Genomic DNA, 17,860 nt, shown 5'->3' with positions numbered 1-17,860 from the left:
AAGCCAAAATTCCAAAAATCACTGAAAAGAAGGCAGAGATGCTTACCTGCCCAGGCCTCAAAGCAAATGCACTATCAGGGTGCAGCGGACCCAACTAGTTAAGTTAACTAGTTAGTTAAGGCAGAAACACAGGTGCAATACCAGTGCACAAAAAATTCCAATCTGCATGTAGCATTATTCACACACGAGTGATGCAGAGCATCTGGCTTACAACCTATTACCAATGGATTACTTTTAGATCGGGCGGGCTGCCCAGTCCTCCCAAATCCATCCTGTGTGAACAGAGGCTACAAGTACAAAGCCATATGGCCCAACTGTACCCTGAAAAATAGATAAACTGCACAAAAACATATCAAAATATGCAAGGTATTGGTTATATTGTGGTCACAATACTTAAGCTTGAAAACTACGTCAAAGGTCCTTACATTTGCCACTCCTAACACTAAACATCAAAAACTCACTGACACAAAAAGGACTAAAAATCCTCAAAATGTATGCAAAAATCACTGAAAAGAAGGCAGAGATGCTTATCTGCCCAGGCCTCAAAGCAAAGGCACTATCAGGGTGCAGCGGACCCAACTAATTCCAATCTGCATATAGCATTATTCACACACGAGTGATGCAAGTATTGCCAGTTTAAGTATTGTGGCCATAATATAACCAATACCTTGCATATTTTGATATGTTTTTGTGCACGTTAACTATTTTTCAGGGTGCAGTTGGGCCCATATGCTCTGTATCCTCTGTTCACACAGGATGCATTTGAGAGGCACAGGGTAGCCCGTCTGATTTTTTGTGCACTGGTATTGCACCTGTGTTTCTGCCTTAATTAGTTGGGTCCGCAGCACCCTGATAGTGCATTTGCTTTCAGGCCTGGACAGGTAAGCATCTCTACCTTCTTTTCAGTGATTTTTGTATAAATTTTGAGTATTTTCAGTCCTTTTTGTGTCAGTAAGCCAAAATTCCTCCAGCACTTTGTAAAAGACTCATTGCGATTTTTTACGTAGTAGAATTATCTTTCACTTCATGAAATGTGGACTGTAGATCGCAACCATCTGTCAGAGCTGGTTGTGGCTTTCAAGGTAAGAAAGGTTAGGGGAACACTGCTCTTGTGGATGTATCCAGATACGTTTACTAGTGATAAAATACTAAGCAGTATGGTAACATGAAGTTGCAGTCTAGTGTGTGCCATATTCCACCACACAGCATATGTCTACTGAAGAACATTGACCAATAACTAAACACTGACAAAAGAAATTTCATCTTTTCAGACACGTTCTTCAGAAATGTTGAAAATTTATCAAAAACTGTTGCTGTATTTGTATGGTAGTAAAGGCACTGTGCAGAGAATATAGATCACTGCTGAAATACCTTTTGAATACCTAAATAATATGTTACAAAATAAAATAATCAATACTCATCCTCAACAATGCCTGCACTCACATGTTCCCTACTTGTCGGCACCTACTTCTCCTGTTCTCAACATGCCGGATTTGGGAAGCAATCACTGACAGGTGGGCGATTTCTGGTGTCTCAAAGATGGGACCAAAAAGTACAGACCACCAGTGAGCAGCAGGCAAGAGGTGGAATGAGATGTGAGGGGAAACAGAGAGGATGAGTAGTAATTATTTGATTTTATTTTTAGGTATTCTGAGAAACCTGTGCGAGGCATGACATGGCACCCCTGCCTAGGGGTTTCTCTTTTTCCATTTGCAGCTTTGTGAGTGATTATGTAAATAATGATAAGAATATGTATTATTTATAATTAAATGTTCAGATCAGTTTTCATTACTAAGGTTCTTCTACTACAGCCTTTCCACATTGCCCAGAGAGGCAGGTGTCAACATTCTTTGTAGGAAAATCTGATAAATGTTTAAGTTGCAACACATACCCTGTGATCCAACACCCTATGACCCTGTGAAGATTCGTGGTCATTACAATGCCACTACAATTAAAACAATTGTATGATATGTGACTCAAAGTTTTCTACTCCATCGAATAGAGAGAACTTTGGAAATGAATGCTGAAATCACCAACCCAAAAACTGATTATTGCCACAGAAGACCTAAACTATGCTTAATGCCATAAGGCAAATACCAGGTAATGCCATTCTGAAGCATGAATGTGCATTTCATATAAAGGAGGATGTAGGTAAGAATTGTGGATGTTAGCACGTATTAATGACTGCAGTGAAAACTGCCATTTTATCCATATATTTTTGCTTTGAAGCTTTTTACGACACCTATACAGAGCGAGGGGCCCACACCTGCCCTACCTCATAATCCACACCAGGCTTTCAGCTTATTTGGCACAGTGTTGCTGGTAGCGTTACCGTGAATAAGGCTCAAAACGTTAAGAGCAAATTACTATGAATGTATGAAACAATTTGCACTTAATGTTTCAGTCATATCTATGAAAAATATGACTTAAATATAGTTTTATTAATAATACATATTTTAATTAAACGGGTAGAGGTGCATCTAGCAGGAAAAAATTGAATCTTCACTCGATTTCACATACTGGTATGATTCATGGGCAGTAAATATGCAAAGCTTTATGCCCATAAGGCAATCAAACTGCAAAGCTGATATGCATGTTTTTATCTAAAAGAAGGAAGTCTAGAAAGGCACAAAGACATAATAAAAAGCTGCCGGGATAGAAAAAAAAATCAAACTAATGAATCTCTTTTAGCTAATACAGATCTGTGTCACAGGAAATCATTAGTACAATAAACATAGTAGCCTCATAATTATTCATTGTTATCTCATAAATGTAATTGCATAAGCTACATAGTAATACAGTGGCTAATCAGTTATTACTTAGATGAAGAATTGGAAAAATGTAGAGCAAGAAATGATAGATAGATAGATAGATAGATAGATAGATAGATAGATAGATAGATAGATAGATAGATAGATAGATAGATAGATAGAATATTTCCAGTGGTCATCAATAAATCTTACAGAGTTTGCACATTATAATATTGTATAATATTGGTTTATTTGTATTTAAGGAAAAAAACATGTAAACTTAGCAACTTTTGCTTCTTTTGTGAAAAATCCAAGAACAAAGAAAATGTAATTTTATAGTAATGTGTCAAATTACTGGTTACACTATATGTTGTCGCATCCTGTAGCCAAGTGAATGTCTATTACATAGCCACGTAACTTAAATACAGATTAGGTATATACAAAAAAAATATCAAAATACGAAAATGGTTGCACTCAATTGTGTTAAAACATATCAATATGAAATACATGAAATGGGAATAGCAAAATGTTTTTTGTCCCTGACCTACCTGCCCAGTGTGAACACTTACCTATGGCTAATATCTGAAAATGAACACCTCTCTTCTTAAAGCCTAGACTAGTTTTTGATGTTTCAGTCAGTTTTCTGTTATTTATATGACAAGTAGTGATGAGCGAATATACTCATTGCTCCGGTGACCTCCGGGAATTTGTTATTGCTCGGAGATATAGTTTTCATCGCCTCAGTTGCATGATTTACGGCTTCCAGATAAGCTGAATACATGTGGAAATTCCCTAACAGCATTCCTCACATGTATTCAGCGCATCTGGAAGCTGTAAATCATGCAACTGAGGCAATGAAAACTATATCTCTGAGCAATAACAAATACTCGGAGGTCACCTGAGTGTGCTCGGGAAAACCCGAGCAACAAGTACACTCGCTCATCATTAATGCTAAACTTTCTGACTGAGCACTCCTCCCTTCACCATGTGTTGATATTAATTACATCTAATCCCATCAGCTTCTGACCAACCCATAAATGTAGAGAGAGAGGTGTTTATTTTCACCCATGCATTCAGATATTAGCCATAGGTAAGTGCTCACACTGGGCAGTCAAGGCCCCGTCACACATAGCGAGATCGCTAGCGAGATCGCTGCTGAGTCACAAGTTTTGTGACGCAACAGCGACCTCAGTAGCGATCTCGCTATGTGTGACACGTACCAGCGATCAGGCCCCTGCTGCGAGATCGCTGGTCATGTCGGAATGGCCTGGGCCATTTTTTGATCGTTGAGGTCCCGCTGACATCGCTGAATCGGTGTGTGTGACACCGATCCAGCGATGTCTTCACTGGTAACCAGGGTAAACATCGGGTTACTAAGCACAGGGCCGCGCTTAGTAACCCGATGTTTACCCTGGTTACCAAAAAAAAAAAAACAGTACATACTCGCCATCTGATGTCAGTCAGGTCCCTTGCCGTCTGCTTCCTGCTCTGACTGAGATCCGGCCGTACAGTGAGAGCAGAGCGCAGCAGTGACGTCACCGCTGCGCTCTGCTCTCACTGTACGGCGGCACTCAGTCAGAGCAGGAAGCAGACGGCAAGGGACCTGATGGACATCAGATGGTGAGTATGTACTTTTGTTTTTTTTGGTAACCAGGGTAAACATCGGGTTACTAAGCGCGGCCCTGCGCTTAGTAACCCGATGTTTACCCTGGTTACCCGGGTGCTGCAGGGGGACTTCGGCATCGTTGAAGACAGTTTCAACGATGCCGAAGTCGTTCCCCTGATCGTTGGTCGCTGGAGAGAGCTGTCTGTGTGACAGCTCCCCAGCGACCACACAGCGACAAAACAGCGACGCTGCAGCGATCAGCATCGTTGTCTGTATCGCTGCAGCGTCGCTGTGTGTGACGGGGCCTTTAGGTCAGGGACCCATCAGATTCATGAGATTACCTTGACGATGGTGGATGAGCTCACACTATTTGGCCAAATTTTGTGCTAAACGTCTCATGTGTAATGCTCCTACATTTCAAAAACCATTTTGCTATTCCCACTTCATGTATTCCATATTGACATGCTTTAACACAAATGAGTGCAACCATGTTCGTATTTTGATATACGAGATGTTTTTTCGGTATGCACCTGTTCAGGCTAGTTCTTGATGTTTCAGTCAGTTTTTCTGTTATTTATATACAAAAAAAATCACAGATATATGAAATAATAAATACATATAAAAAACAAAACTATAATAACATTTACCTTCCAATACTCTAAAATTTACAAAGATAAGAGGACAAAAACAAAGACAACAAATTGAGCAACCAACATACTAATAGCAATAAGGACGGTATGTGTCATGCTTGATAATATCAAAAAACATAGCATACAGTCATGAGAAAAAAAGTATACCCTTTTTGAATTTCTGTTTTTGAATTTTACTCTTTGGTTTTACTTATCAGGATATAATAAAAAAAAATCTGGTCTATAAAAAGGCTTAAAATTAAATACAACATCAGATGAATAATAGAAAACGGGTGGTGCCACTTGATGTGCTGCTGATGGCGGCTATCCACAATTGTATTTCATTAAAATAATTTTTACTTTATACACAATTTATATTTGGAAAACACCCGGTTTCCAGTTTCATACTTGATCCTTTCTGGACCCGGGCCCTGCAGCAGCTGATCTATGTGCATTACATGTTGCTTAGGTGCAACCCCCCCAGGTGAGTGGATTCACTTCTAATAAACCACGTTATCAGTTAAGACCCTATTTGAACTTTATTTTTCCCAGTCTCTGCACCCTCATCAGATGAATAGTAGCATATGACAATTTACACTGAGTCATTATTTATTCAACGAAAACTCAATTCAGAAGTGGTGTGTGAAAAATGTAGTGCACCCCATGAATCAGTAGCTTATAGAACCATTTTTAGCAGCAATTATTGTTGTTGTTATTATTAAGAACATTTTTTTGAAGCAAATGTATTTTGCACACCTATATCAGTATTAGGGTTGAGCGAAACGGATCGGACAAATTCAAAAATCGCCGACTTTCGGCAAAGTCGGGTTTCATGAAACCCGACCCGATCCTAGTGTGGGATCGGCCATGCGGTCGGCGATCTGTGCGCAAAAGTCGCATTTCGTATGACCCTTTCAGCGCAATTTTTCAGCCAATGAAGGAGGACGCAGAGTGTGGGCAGCATGATGACATAGGTCTCGGTCCCCACCATCTTAGAGAAGGGCATGACAGTGATTGGCTTGCTTTCTGCAGCGTCACAGGGGCTGTAAAGGAGCATGCACGCCGACCGCCATCTTACTTCTGCCGATCTTAGCATAGGGAGAGGTTGCTGCAGCTTCATCAGAAGAAGGGATATAGTTAGGGAGGGAAGATTAACCCCCAAACTGCTTGTGCTGTAGCGATTTCTACTGTCTAACACCACCGTTTTTTTGCAGGGACAGTGGAGGCTATATTTTTGTGCATCAGCTCTGTAGCTTATTAGGCTGCCTTATAAGGCTCCCTGATAGCTGCATTGCTGTTTGCACTTCTGCTGTGCAAACCAACTGTTTTTTTAAAAGCAAAAATCCTATTGCTCCTTTCTGCACAGTTATCTTGTTTATTTGTTCACACTTTTGTGTGCAGCAGTCCTTTTTATTGCGGCCATACTTGTCCTGAGATCATTGTAGGGAGATTGAAATTGTACTACAGTCCTTGTATTTTTTCATATATCTTCCAGCCACTTTCTGCCACTTACATTGTGTTGTTTTATACACTGGGCCTGAGTTTTGGTTCAGTCTCCAAAAAAAAAAAGTGAGATTCAAATTCTCACAAAGTGGATATACTTCAGTCCTGTTAGTTTGTCGTATATCAGCCAGCCACTTTCTGCCACGTACATTGTGTTGTGTTATACACTGGGCCTGAGTTTTGGTTCAGTCTCCCAAAAAAATAGTGAGATTCAAATTCTCACAAAGTGGATATACTTCGGTCCTGTTAGTTTGTCGTATATCAGCCAGCCACTTTCTGCCACGTACATTGTGTTGTGTTATATACTGGGCCTGAGTTTTGGTTCAGTCTCCCCCCAAAAAAGTGAGATTCAAATTCTCACAAAGTGGATATACTTCATTCCTGTTAGTTTGTCGTATATCAGCCAGCCACTTTCTGTCACGTACATTGTGTTGTGTTATATACTGGGCCTGAGTTTTGGTTCAGTCTCCCCCAAAAAAAGTGAGATTCAAATTCTCACAAAGTGGATATATTTCATTCCTGTTAGTTTGTCGTATATCAGCCAGCCACTTTCTGCCACGTACATTGTGTTGTTTTATACACTGGGACTGAGTTTTGGATCAGTCTAAAAAAACCCAGTGAGATTCAAATTCTCACAAAGTGGATATACTTCAGTCCTGTTAGTTTGTCGTATATCAGCCAGCCACTTTCTGCCACGTACATTGTGTTGTGTTATACACTGGGCCTGAGTTTTGGTTCAGTCTCCCAAAAAAATAGTGAGATTCAAATTCTCACAAAGTGGATATACTTCAGTCCTGTTAGTTTGTCGTATATCAGCCAGCCACTTTCTGCCACGTACATTGTGTGGTGTTATACACTGGGCCTGAGTTTTTGGTTCAGTCTCCAAAAAAAAAAGTGAGATTCAAATTCTCACAAAGTGGATATACTTCGGTCCTGTTAGTTTGTCGTATATCAGCCAGCCACTTTCTGCCACGTACATTGTGTTGTGTTATATACTGGGCCTGAGTTTTGGTTCAGTCTCCCCCAAAAAAAGTGAGATTCAAATTCTCACAAAGTGGATATACTTCATTCCTGTTAGTTTGTCGTATATCAGCCAGCCACTTTCTGCCACGTACATTGTGTTGTTTTATACACTGGGACTGAGTTTTGGATCAGTCTAAAAAAACCCAGTGAGATTCAAATTCTCACAAAGTGGATATACTTCAGTCCTGTTAGTTTGTCGTATATCAGCCAGCCACTTTCTGCCACGTACATTGTGTTGTGTTATACACTGGGCCTGAGTTTTGGTTCAGTCTCCCAAAAAAATAGTGAGATTCAAATTCTCACAAAGTGGATATACTTCAGTCCTGTTAGTTTGTCGTATATCAGCCAGCCACTTTCTGCCACGTACGTTGTGTTGTGTTATACACTGGGCCTGAGTTTTGGTTCAGTCTCCCAAAAAAATAGTGAGATTCAAATTCTCACAAAGTGGATATACTTCAGTCCTGTTAGTTTGTCGTATATCAGCCAGCCACTTTCTGCCACGTACATTGTGTGGTGTTATACACTGGGCCTGAGTTTTTGGTTCAGTCTCCAAAAAAAAAAGTGAGATTCAAATTCTCACAAAGTGGATATACTTCGGTCCTGTTAGTTTGTCGTATATCAGCCAGCCACTTTCTGCCACGTACATTGTGTTGTGTTATATACTGGGCCTGAGTTTTGGTTCAGTCTCCCCCAAAAAAAGTGAGATTCAAATTCTCACAAAGTGGATATACTTCATTCCTGTTAGTTTGTCGTATATCAGCCAGCCACTTTCTGCCACGTACATTGTGTTGTTTTATACACTGGGACTGAGTTTTGGATCAGTCTAAAAAAACCCAGTGAGATTCAAATTCTCACAAAGTGGATATACTTCAGTCCTGTTAGTTTGTCGTATATCAGCCAGCCACTTTCTGCCACGTACATTGTGTTGTGTTATACACTGGGCCTGAGTTTTGGTTCAGTCTCCCAAAAAAATAGTGAGATTCAAATTCTCACAAAGTGGATATACTTCAGTCCTGTTAGTTTGTCGTATATCAGCCAGCCACTTTCTGCCACGTACGTTGTGTTGTGTTATACACTGGGCCTGAGTTTTGGTTCAGTCTCCCAAAAAAATAGTGAGATTCAAATTCTCACAAAGTGGATATACTTCAGTCCTGTTAGTTTGTCGTATATCAGCCAGCCACTTTCTGCCACGTACATTGTGTGGTGTTATACACTGGGCCTGAGTTTTTGGTTCAGTCTCCAAAAAAAAAAGTGAGATTCAAATTCTCACAAAGTGGATATACTTCGGTCCTGTTAGTTTGTCATATATCAGCCAGCCACTTTTTTGCCACGTACATTGTGCTGTGTTATACACTGGGCCTGAGTTTTGCTTCAGTCTCCCCAAAAAAAAGTGCGATTCAAATTCTCACAAAGTGGATATACTTCAGTCCTGTTAGTTTGTCGTATATCAACCAGCCACTTTCTGCCACATACATTGTGTTGTGTTATACACTGGGCCTGAGTTTTGGTTCAGTCTCCCCCCAAAAAAAGTGAGATTCAAATCTCACAAAGTGGATATACTTCAGTCCCGTTAGTTTGTCGTATATCAGCCAGCCACTTTCTGCCACGTACATTGTGTTGTGTTATACACTGGGCCTGAGTTTTGGTTCAGTCTCCCAAAAAAATAGTGAGATTCAAATTCTCACAAAGTGGATATACTTCAGTCCTGTTAGTTTGTCGTATATCAGCCAGCCACTTTCTGCCACGTACATTGTGTTGTGTTATACACTGGGCCTGAGTTTTGGTTCAGTCTCCCAAAAAAATAGTGAGATTCAAATTCTCACAAAGTGGATATACTTCAGTCCTGTTAGTTTGTCGTATATCAGCCAGCCACTTTCTGCCACGTACATTGTGTTGTGTTATACACTGGGCCTGAGTTTTGGATCAGTCTCCCGAAAAAAAAGTGAGATTCAAATTCTCACAAAGTGGATATACTTCAGTCCTGTTAGTTTGTCGTATATCAACCAGCCACTTTCTGCCACATACATTGTGTTGTGTTATACACTGGGCCTGAGTTTTGGTTCAGTCTCCCCCCAAAAAAAGTGAGATTCAAATCTCACAAAGTGGATATACTTCAGTCCCGTTAGTTTGTCGTATATCAGCCAGCCACTTTCTGCCACGTACATTGTGTTGTGTTATACACTGGGCCTGAGTTTTGGTTCAGTCTCCCAAAAAAATAGTGAGATTCAAATTCTCACAAAGTGGATATACTTCAGTCCTGTTAGTTTGTCGTATATCAGCCAGCCACTTTCTGCCACGTACATTGTGTTGTGTTATACACTGGGCCTGAGTTTTGGTTCAGTCTCCCAAAAAAATAGTGAGATTCAAATTCTCACAAAGTGGATATACTTCAGTCCTGTTAGTTTGTCGTATATCAGCCAGCCACTTTCTGCCACGTACATTGTGTTGTGTTATACACTGGGCCTGAGTTTTGGATCAGTCTCCCGAAAAAAAAGTGAGATTCAAATTCTCACAAAGTGGATATACTTCAGTCCTGTTAGTTTGTCGTATATCAACCAGCCACTTTCTGCCACATACATTGTGTTGTGTTATACACTGGGCCTGAGTTTTGGTTCAGTCTCCCCCCAAAAAAAGTGAGATTCAAATTCTCACAAAGTGGATATACTTCAGTCCTGTTAGTTTGTCGTATATCAGCCAGCCACTTTCTGCCACGTACATTGTGTTGTGTTATACACTGGGCCTGAGTTTTGGTTCAGTCTCCCAAAAAAAAGTGAGATTCAAATTCTCACAAAGTGGATATACTTCAGTCCTGTTAGTTTGTCGTATATCAGCCAGCCACTTTCTGCCACTTACATTGTATTGTTTCATGCACAGGGCCTGGGTTCTGATTCAGTCTCCCAAAAAAAAGGGAGATTTAAATTCTCAACAAGTTTATATACACCTTCTACCTTGTTTTACAGTACCATATAACGGTTGTTATTTTGGTTAGATTTTCCAAAAAATGAGGAAGTCTGGTGGAAGAGGCCGTGAGCGGTGGTTGCCAGCTGGTACTGATGGTGGTGGTGCATCTGGTGGGAGTGGCAAAAGCACAATAGCACCTAAGGATTGAGGTAATGAGCCAGCATCATTGTCTGGCTACACAAGGCCTCGAAGGCTCCCTTATCTGGGAGTAGGAAAACAGCTTTAAAAGCCAGAGCAGCAGGAAAAAGTTTTGGCTTTCCTTGCTGACTCAGCCTCTAGCTCTTTCGCCTCCTCTTCAGAAAGTTCCAAATATAAAAGCAGCGAGTCGTCAGTGGATGATCCCGGTCAGGAACAAGACGTTTCCTTGTGTCCTTCACCCAAACCAAAAGTGAAGGATGCATCAGGAGACACTACAGGTTGCTCCATGGAGCTCTTTACACATACCGTGCCTGGGTTAGAAAGGGAAATTGTTAACTGCCCATTACAAGATGAATCGGACATGGAGTGCACTGACGCACAGCCACAGCTAGATTATTATGCTGTACATTGACTCAGATCACAACATTGCCCTCGCGGTGTACTGACCCAGAATCTGACCCTGATGAGACTATGGTGCCCCGTCCCGAACGCTATAGCACCTTACACGGTGACACAGAGGAAGATGCACATGACATTGAAGAGGAGGTGATAGATGACCCAGTTGTTGACCCAGATTGGGAGCCATTGGAGTAAGAGGGTGCCGCTGCCAGTAGCTCAGAAGCGGAGGAGGATGATCCGCAGCAGCCATCTACATCGCAACAGCTGTCATCTGGCAGGCCCGTATCAGGCCAAAAACGTGTGTCAAAAACAAAAACAGTTTTAGGACAGCGTGGCCCTCCGGTGAAAGTAGCACAGCGTGCAATGCCTGAAAAGGTATTCCATAGTAGGAAGATTGTAGTGTGGCAATTTTTTAACCAAGATCCGAATGATCAGTCAAAAGTTATCTGTAAGAAATGCTCAAAGACCTTTAGCAGAGGGAAGAATCTTCAAAATTTAAAAACAACGTGCATGCTTAGACATTTAACCAGCATGCACTTGCAAGCCTGGACTAACTATCAAACGTCACGTACCGTTTGTGCACCTGCTCAGAATGAAGGTAGTCAGCAACGCTACATTGCTTCCCTCACTGTAAGCCCACCGGTTAGGACACCACCAGCAGCAAATGTGGAGGTATCGTCGCAAGGCCAAAGCAGTCAGGGAATCACAAGATTATTGGTAGGAAACACTGTATGTAGGCCAACATCAAGAATACCATCACCAACCCTCTCTCAATCCGCCATGTCCACCACCAAGACCGCTAGTTCCACCATATGAAGCTCTCCAGTCCAGCTCACCCTACAAGAGACTCTCGTTAGGAAGAGAAAGTACTCATCCTCTCATCCGCGTACACAGGGTTTGAACGCCCACATTGCTATACTAATCTCGTTAGAGATTATGCCCTACCGGTTGGTTGAAAGCGAAGCTTTCAAAGACCTGATGGCCTATGCAGTACCACTCTATGACCTACTCAGTCGGCACTTCTTTGCGAGAAAAGCCATCCCAGCCCTCCACCATCATGTCAAAGACCGCATTGTCCATGCACTGAGGCAATCAGTCAGTGGAAAGGTGCACCTCACAACAGATGCATGGACGTTACGTGTCCATCATGGCGCACTTGGTTTATGTGGTGGATGCATGGTCCACAGGGGACAGCCATAGTGGGACAGTTCTGCCTAGCACACAGTCTAGGAAACAGTTGGCTGTAGGCGTTTGCCACCCCTCCTCCTCCTCCTCCTCCAGAAGCGAAAGCTAGTCCACAGAGCACAGTCGCACAACCACTCCATCCGCAGCTGCCAGTGTTGCACACGAGGTGTCCCATTATGGAACACCTAGTGGTAAGCATCAGCAGGCTGTGACAACAGACACACCGCGGAAGTATTGGCCGAGTACTTGCAGCAACAAACTCAGTCATGGCTGGGCAGTGTACATCTTGAGGCAGGCAAGGTAGTCAGTGATAACGGAAAGAATTTTATGGCTGCCATAGCCCTTTCAGAGCTGAAACACATACCTTGCCTGGCTCACACCTTGAACCTGGTGGTGCAGTGCTTCCTCAAAAATTATCTGTAGTTACCAGCCCTGCTCCTGAAGGTGCGAAGACTTTGCTCGCACATCCGCCGGTCACCCGTACACTCCAGCCGTATGTTGAACCATCAGCGATCGCTGAATCTTCCCCAGTACCGCCTAATAATCGACATTGCAACAAGGTGGAACTCCACACTGCACATGGTTCAGAGGCTGTGCGAACAGAGGTGTGCTGTAATTATTTTGTGGGAGAATACACATACACGGGCAGGCAGTTGGATGGCAGACATGGAGTTGTCTGGTGTGCAGTGGTCGAAGCTACAAGACCTCTGTCAAGTCCTTCAGTGTTTTGAGGAATGCACACGGCTGGTAAGTGCAGACAACGCCATCATAAGCATGAGCATCCCACTAATGCGTCTGCTGATGCAAAGTTTGACACACATTAAGGAGCAGGCGTCTGCAGCCGAGGAGGAGGGAAGCCTTGATGACAGTCAGCCATTTGTCTGCTCAGGGAGGATGCTTCTCAGGGGGCAATAGAAACTGGTGGCGTTACAAGGTCAGGTAGAGGGTTTTTGCAGGACACAAGTGATGCTGATTTGCAAGAAAGTGCTCCTCAACCCAGCACAAGCTGTCAATTGACACCTGGAACATTGGCCCACATGGCTGAGTATGCCTTGCGTATCCTAAAAAAGGACCCCCGCATTATCAAAATGATGACCGATGACGATTACTGGTTGGCCTGCCTCCTGGATCCACGATATAAAGGAAAATTACAAAATATCATGCCACATGAGAACCTTGAGCAAATATTGGCTACCAAACAAGCAACTCTTGTAGACCATTTGGTACAGGCATTCCCAGCACACAGCGATGGTGATGGTTCTCACACGAGCCATAGGGGGCAACATGTGTTATGATCCGGTGACCTTGGAGCCGCATGAAACTTTCTCTGGAGTAGGTGGAAACTATACTGACCGCAGATCCTGAACTAACACCGCAACTAGAAGTAGCCGTGGGGTGTGCCTAACAAACCCTAGACACCTCGACACAGCCGGAGGACTAAATACCCCTATAGATGGAAATAGGAATATTACCTTGCCTCAGAGCAGAACCCCAAAGGATAGGCAGCCCCCACGAATATTGACTGTGAGTAGGAGAAGAAAAGACACACGCAGGCAGAAAACAAGATTTAGCAAAAGAGGCCACTCTAGCTAAATAGGAAAGGATAGGACAGAATACTAGGCTGTCAGTATTAAAACCCTTCAAAAAATATCCACAGCAGATAATACAAAAAATTCCACAATCTAACTAAAGACGTGGAATGAATATCTGCAACCCCAGAGAATCCAACAAGACTGAGAAAATACTGACACAATCTAAGCTGGCCAAGAAAACACAAAAGAATAGCACTGAATCATGAAGCACACAGCATGTGTGCCACAGAAAAAAAACCAGACACTTATCTTTGCTGATTTGGCAGAAAGGCAGGAGGAACCAGGCAGAGGTCCAACACCTCCCAACAACAATTGACAACTGGCAAGGACTAATGGATCCTGCACACCTAAATACCCCAGTCAGAACTGCAATCAGCAGAAACACCTGACCAGGACTGCAACTCAGGGACAACTGCATTACCACCTACCACCACCGGAGGGAACCCAAAAGCAGAATTCACAACAGTACCCCCCCCTTGAGGAGGGGTCACCGAACCCTCACCAGCGCCCCCAGGCTGATCAGGACGAGCCAGATGTGTTGTGAAATTGGATTTTGGGCTCCCCCGGTGGCCACTGGTGGAATTGAACTGGTGTGCATCATCCTCTCTGTTCACCTGTTTCCATCAGGATGTGGGAGTCGCTATTTAGCCTTGCTCCTCTGTCACTTCCATGCCGGTCAACATTGTAATCAGAAGCCTTTCTGTGCATGTTCCTGCTGCTAGACAACTCCCAGCTAAGTTGGACTTTAGTCCTTGTTTGTTTTTGCATTTTGTTCCAGTTCACAGCTGTAGTTTCGTTTCTGTGTCTGGAAAGCTCTTGTGATCTGAAATTGCCACTCTGATGTTATGAGTTAATACTAGAGTCTTAAAGTAATTTCAGGATGGTGTTTTGATAGGGTTTTCAGCTGACCATGAAAGTGCCCTTTCTGTCTTCCTGCTATCTAGTAAGCGGACCTCAATTTTGCTAAACCTATTTTCATACTACGTTTGTCATTTCATCTAGAATCACCGCCAATATTTGTGGGGGCCTCTGTCTGCCTTTCGGGGAAATTTCTCTAGAGGTGAGCCAGGACTATATTTTCCTCTGCCAGGATTAGTTAGTCCTCCGGCCGGCGCTGGGCGTCTAGGGACAAACCGCAGGCTACGCTACCCGGCTACTGTTAGTTGTGCGGCAGGTTTGGTTCATGGTCAGTTTAGTTTCCATCCTTCCAAGAGCTAGTTCTTATGTTTGCTGGGCTATGTTCTCTTGCCATTGAGAACCATAACAGTTTGACCGGCCCCAAAGGGTTAAATTAATTGACAGAGAAAGGAGAGAAAAGAGAAGTCTGCTGAAGATTTTTTTTTTTTTTTTTTTTCCTTCAGTTCTGAGTGTGCTTGTAATTGAATCTCTTGCAAGTCTGTCTATATTGCAGCCTTTCTCTCTCTCTCTCCTTCTAATCCTGGAATGGCTCTGTGTTCACCTGTTTAAAATGGATATTCAGAGTTTAGCTGCAGGTTTGAATAATCTCACCACGAAAGTTCAAAATTTACAAGATTTTGTTGTTCATGTTCCTATATTTGAACCTAGAATTCCTTTGCCTGAATTTTTCTCGGGGAATAGATCTTGCTTTCAAAATTTCAAAAATAATTGCAAGTTGTTTTTGTCCCTGAAATCTCGCTCTGCTGGAGATCCTGCTCAGCAGGTCAGGATTGTGATTTCCTTGCTCCGGGGCGACCCTCAGGATTGGGCTTTTGCATTGGCTCCAGGGGATCCTGCGTTGCTCAATGTGGATGCGTTTTTTCTGGCCTTGGGGTTGCTTTATGAGGAACCTCAGTTAGAACTTCAGGCGGAAAAGGCCTTGATGTCCCTATCTCAGGGGCAAGACGAAGCTGAAATATACTGCCAGAAATTCCGTAAATGGGCTGTGCTTACTCAGTGGAATGAGTGCGCCCTGGCGGCGAATTTCAGAGAGGGTCTCTCTGATGCCATTAAGGATGTTATGGTGGGGTTCCCTGTGCCTGCGGGTCTGAATGAGTCCATGACAATGGCTATCCAGATCGATAGGCGTCTGCGGGAGCGCAAACCTGTGCACCATTTGGCGGTGTCTACTGAGAAGACGCCAGAGAATATGCAATGTGATAGAATTCTGTCCAGAAGTGAACGGCAGAATTTTAGACGAAAAAATGGGTTGTGCTTCTATTGCTGTGATTCAACTCATGTTATATCAGCATGCTCTAAGCGTACTAAGAAGCTTGATAAGTCTGTTTCAATTGGCACTTTACAGTCTAAGTTTATTCTATCTGTGACCCTGATTTGTTCTTTATCATCTATTACCGCGGATGCCTATGTCGACTCTGGCGCCGCTTTGAGTCTTATGGATTGGTCCTTTGCCAAATGCTGTGGGTATGATTTGGAGCCTCTTGAAACTCCTATACCCCTGAAGGGGATTGACTCCACCCCATTGGCTAGCAATAAACCACAATACTGGACACAAGTAACTATGCGGATTAATCCGGATCACCAGGAGATTATTCGCTTTCTTGTGCTGTATAACCTACATGATGTGTTGGTGCTTGGATTGCCATGGCTGCAATCTCATAACCCAGTCCTTGACTGGAAAGCTATGTCTGTGTTAAGCTGGGGAAGTAAGGGGACGCATGGGGACGTACCTGTGGTTTCCATTTCATCATCTAGTCCCTCTGAGATTCCTGAATTCTTGACTGAATATCGTGACGTTTTTGAAGAACCTAAGCTTGGTTCATTACCTCCGCACCGGGAGTGCGATTGTGCCATAGATTTGATTCCGGGTAGTAAATACCCTAAGGGTCGTTTATTTAATCTGTCTGTGCCTGAACATGCTGCTATGCGAGAATATATAAAGGAGTCCTTGGAAAAGGGACATATTCGTCCTTCGTCATCTCCCTTAGGAGCCGGTTTTTTCTTTGTGGCTAAGAAAGATGGCTCTTTGAGGCCGTGCATTGATTATCGGCTTTTGAATAAAATCACGGTTAAATATCAATATCCGTTGCCACTACTGACTGATTTGTTTGCTCGCATAAAGGGGGCCAAGTGGTTCTCTAAGATAGATCTCCATGGGGCGTATAATTTGGTGCGAATTAAGCAGGGGGATGAGTGGAAAACCGCATTTAATACGCCCGAGGGCCACTTTGAGTATTTGGTGATGCCTTTTGGTCTTTCAAATGCCCCTTCAGTCTTTCAGTCCTTTATGCATGACATTTTCCGTGATTATTTGGATAAATTTATGATTGTGTATCTGGATGATATTTTGATTTTTTCGGATGACTGGGACTCTCATGTCCAGCAGGTCAGGAGGGTTTTTCAGGTTTTGCGGTCTAATTCCTTGTGTGTGAAGGGTTCTAAGTGCGTTTTTGGGGTTCAAAAGATTTCCTTTTTGGGATATATTTTTTCCCCCTCTTCCATCGAGATGGATCCTGTCAAGGTTCAGGCTATTTGTGATTGGACGCAACCCTCTTCTCTTAAGAGTCTTCAGAAATTTTTGGGCTTTGCTAACTTTTATCGTCGATTTATTGCTGGTTTTTCTGATGTTGTTAAACCATTGACTGATTTGACTAAGAAGGGTGCTGATGTTGCTGATTGGTCCCCTGCTGCTGTGGAGGCCTTTCGGGAGCTTAAGCGCCGCTTTTCTTCCGCCCCTGTGTTGCGTCAGCCTGATGTTGCTCTTCCTTTTCAGGTTGAGGTCGACGCTTCTGAAATCGGAGCTGGAGCGGTTTTGTCGCAGAGAAGTTCCGATTGCTCCGTGATGAGACCTTGTGCTTTTTTCTCGCGTAAATTTTCGCCCGCCGAGCGGAATTATGATGTTGGGAATCGGGAGCTTTTGGCCATGAAGTGGGCTTTTGAGGAGTGGCGTCATTGGCTTGAGGGGGCTAGACATCAGGTGGTGGTATTGACTGACCACAAAAATCTAATTTATCTTGAGTCCGCCAGACACCTGAATCCTAGACAGGCGCGCTGGTCGTTGTTTTTCTCTCGGTTTAATTTTGTGGTGTCCTACCTGCCGGGTTCTAAGAATGTTAAGGCGGATGCCCTTTCTAGGAGTTTTGAGCCTGACTCCCC

This window comes from Ranitomeya variabilis, chromosome 3, assembly GCF_051348905.1.
Source record: "Ranitomeya variabilis isolate aRanVar5 chromosome 3, aRanVar5.hap1, whole genome shotgun sequence".
NCBI lineage: Eukaryota > Metazoa > Chordata > Amphibia > Anura > Dendrobatidae > Ranitomeya > Ranitomeya variabilis.
The sequence above is the reverse complement of the archived record's forward strand: the minus strand, read 5'-3'. Positions refer to the sequence as shown.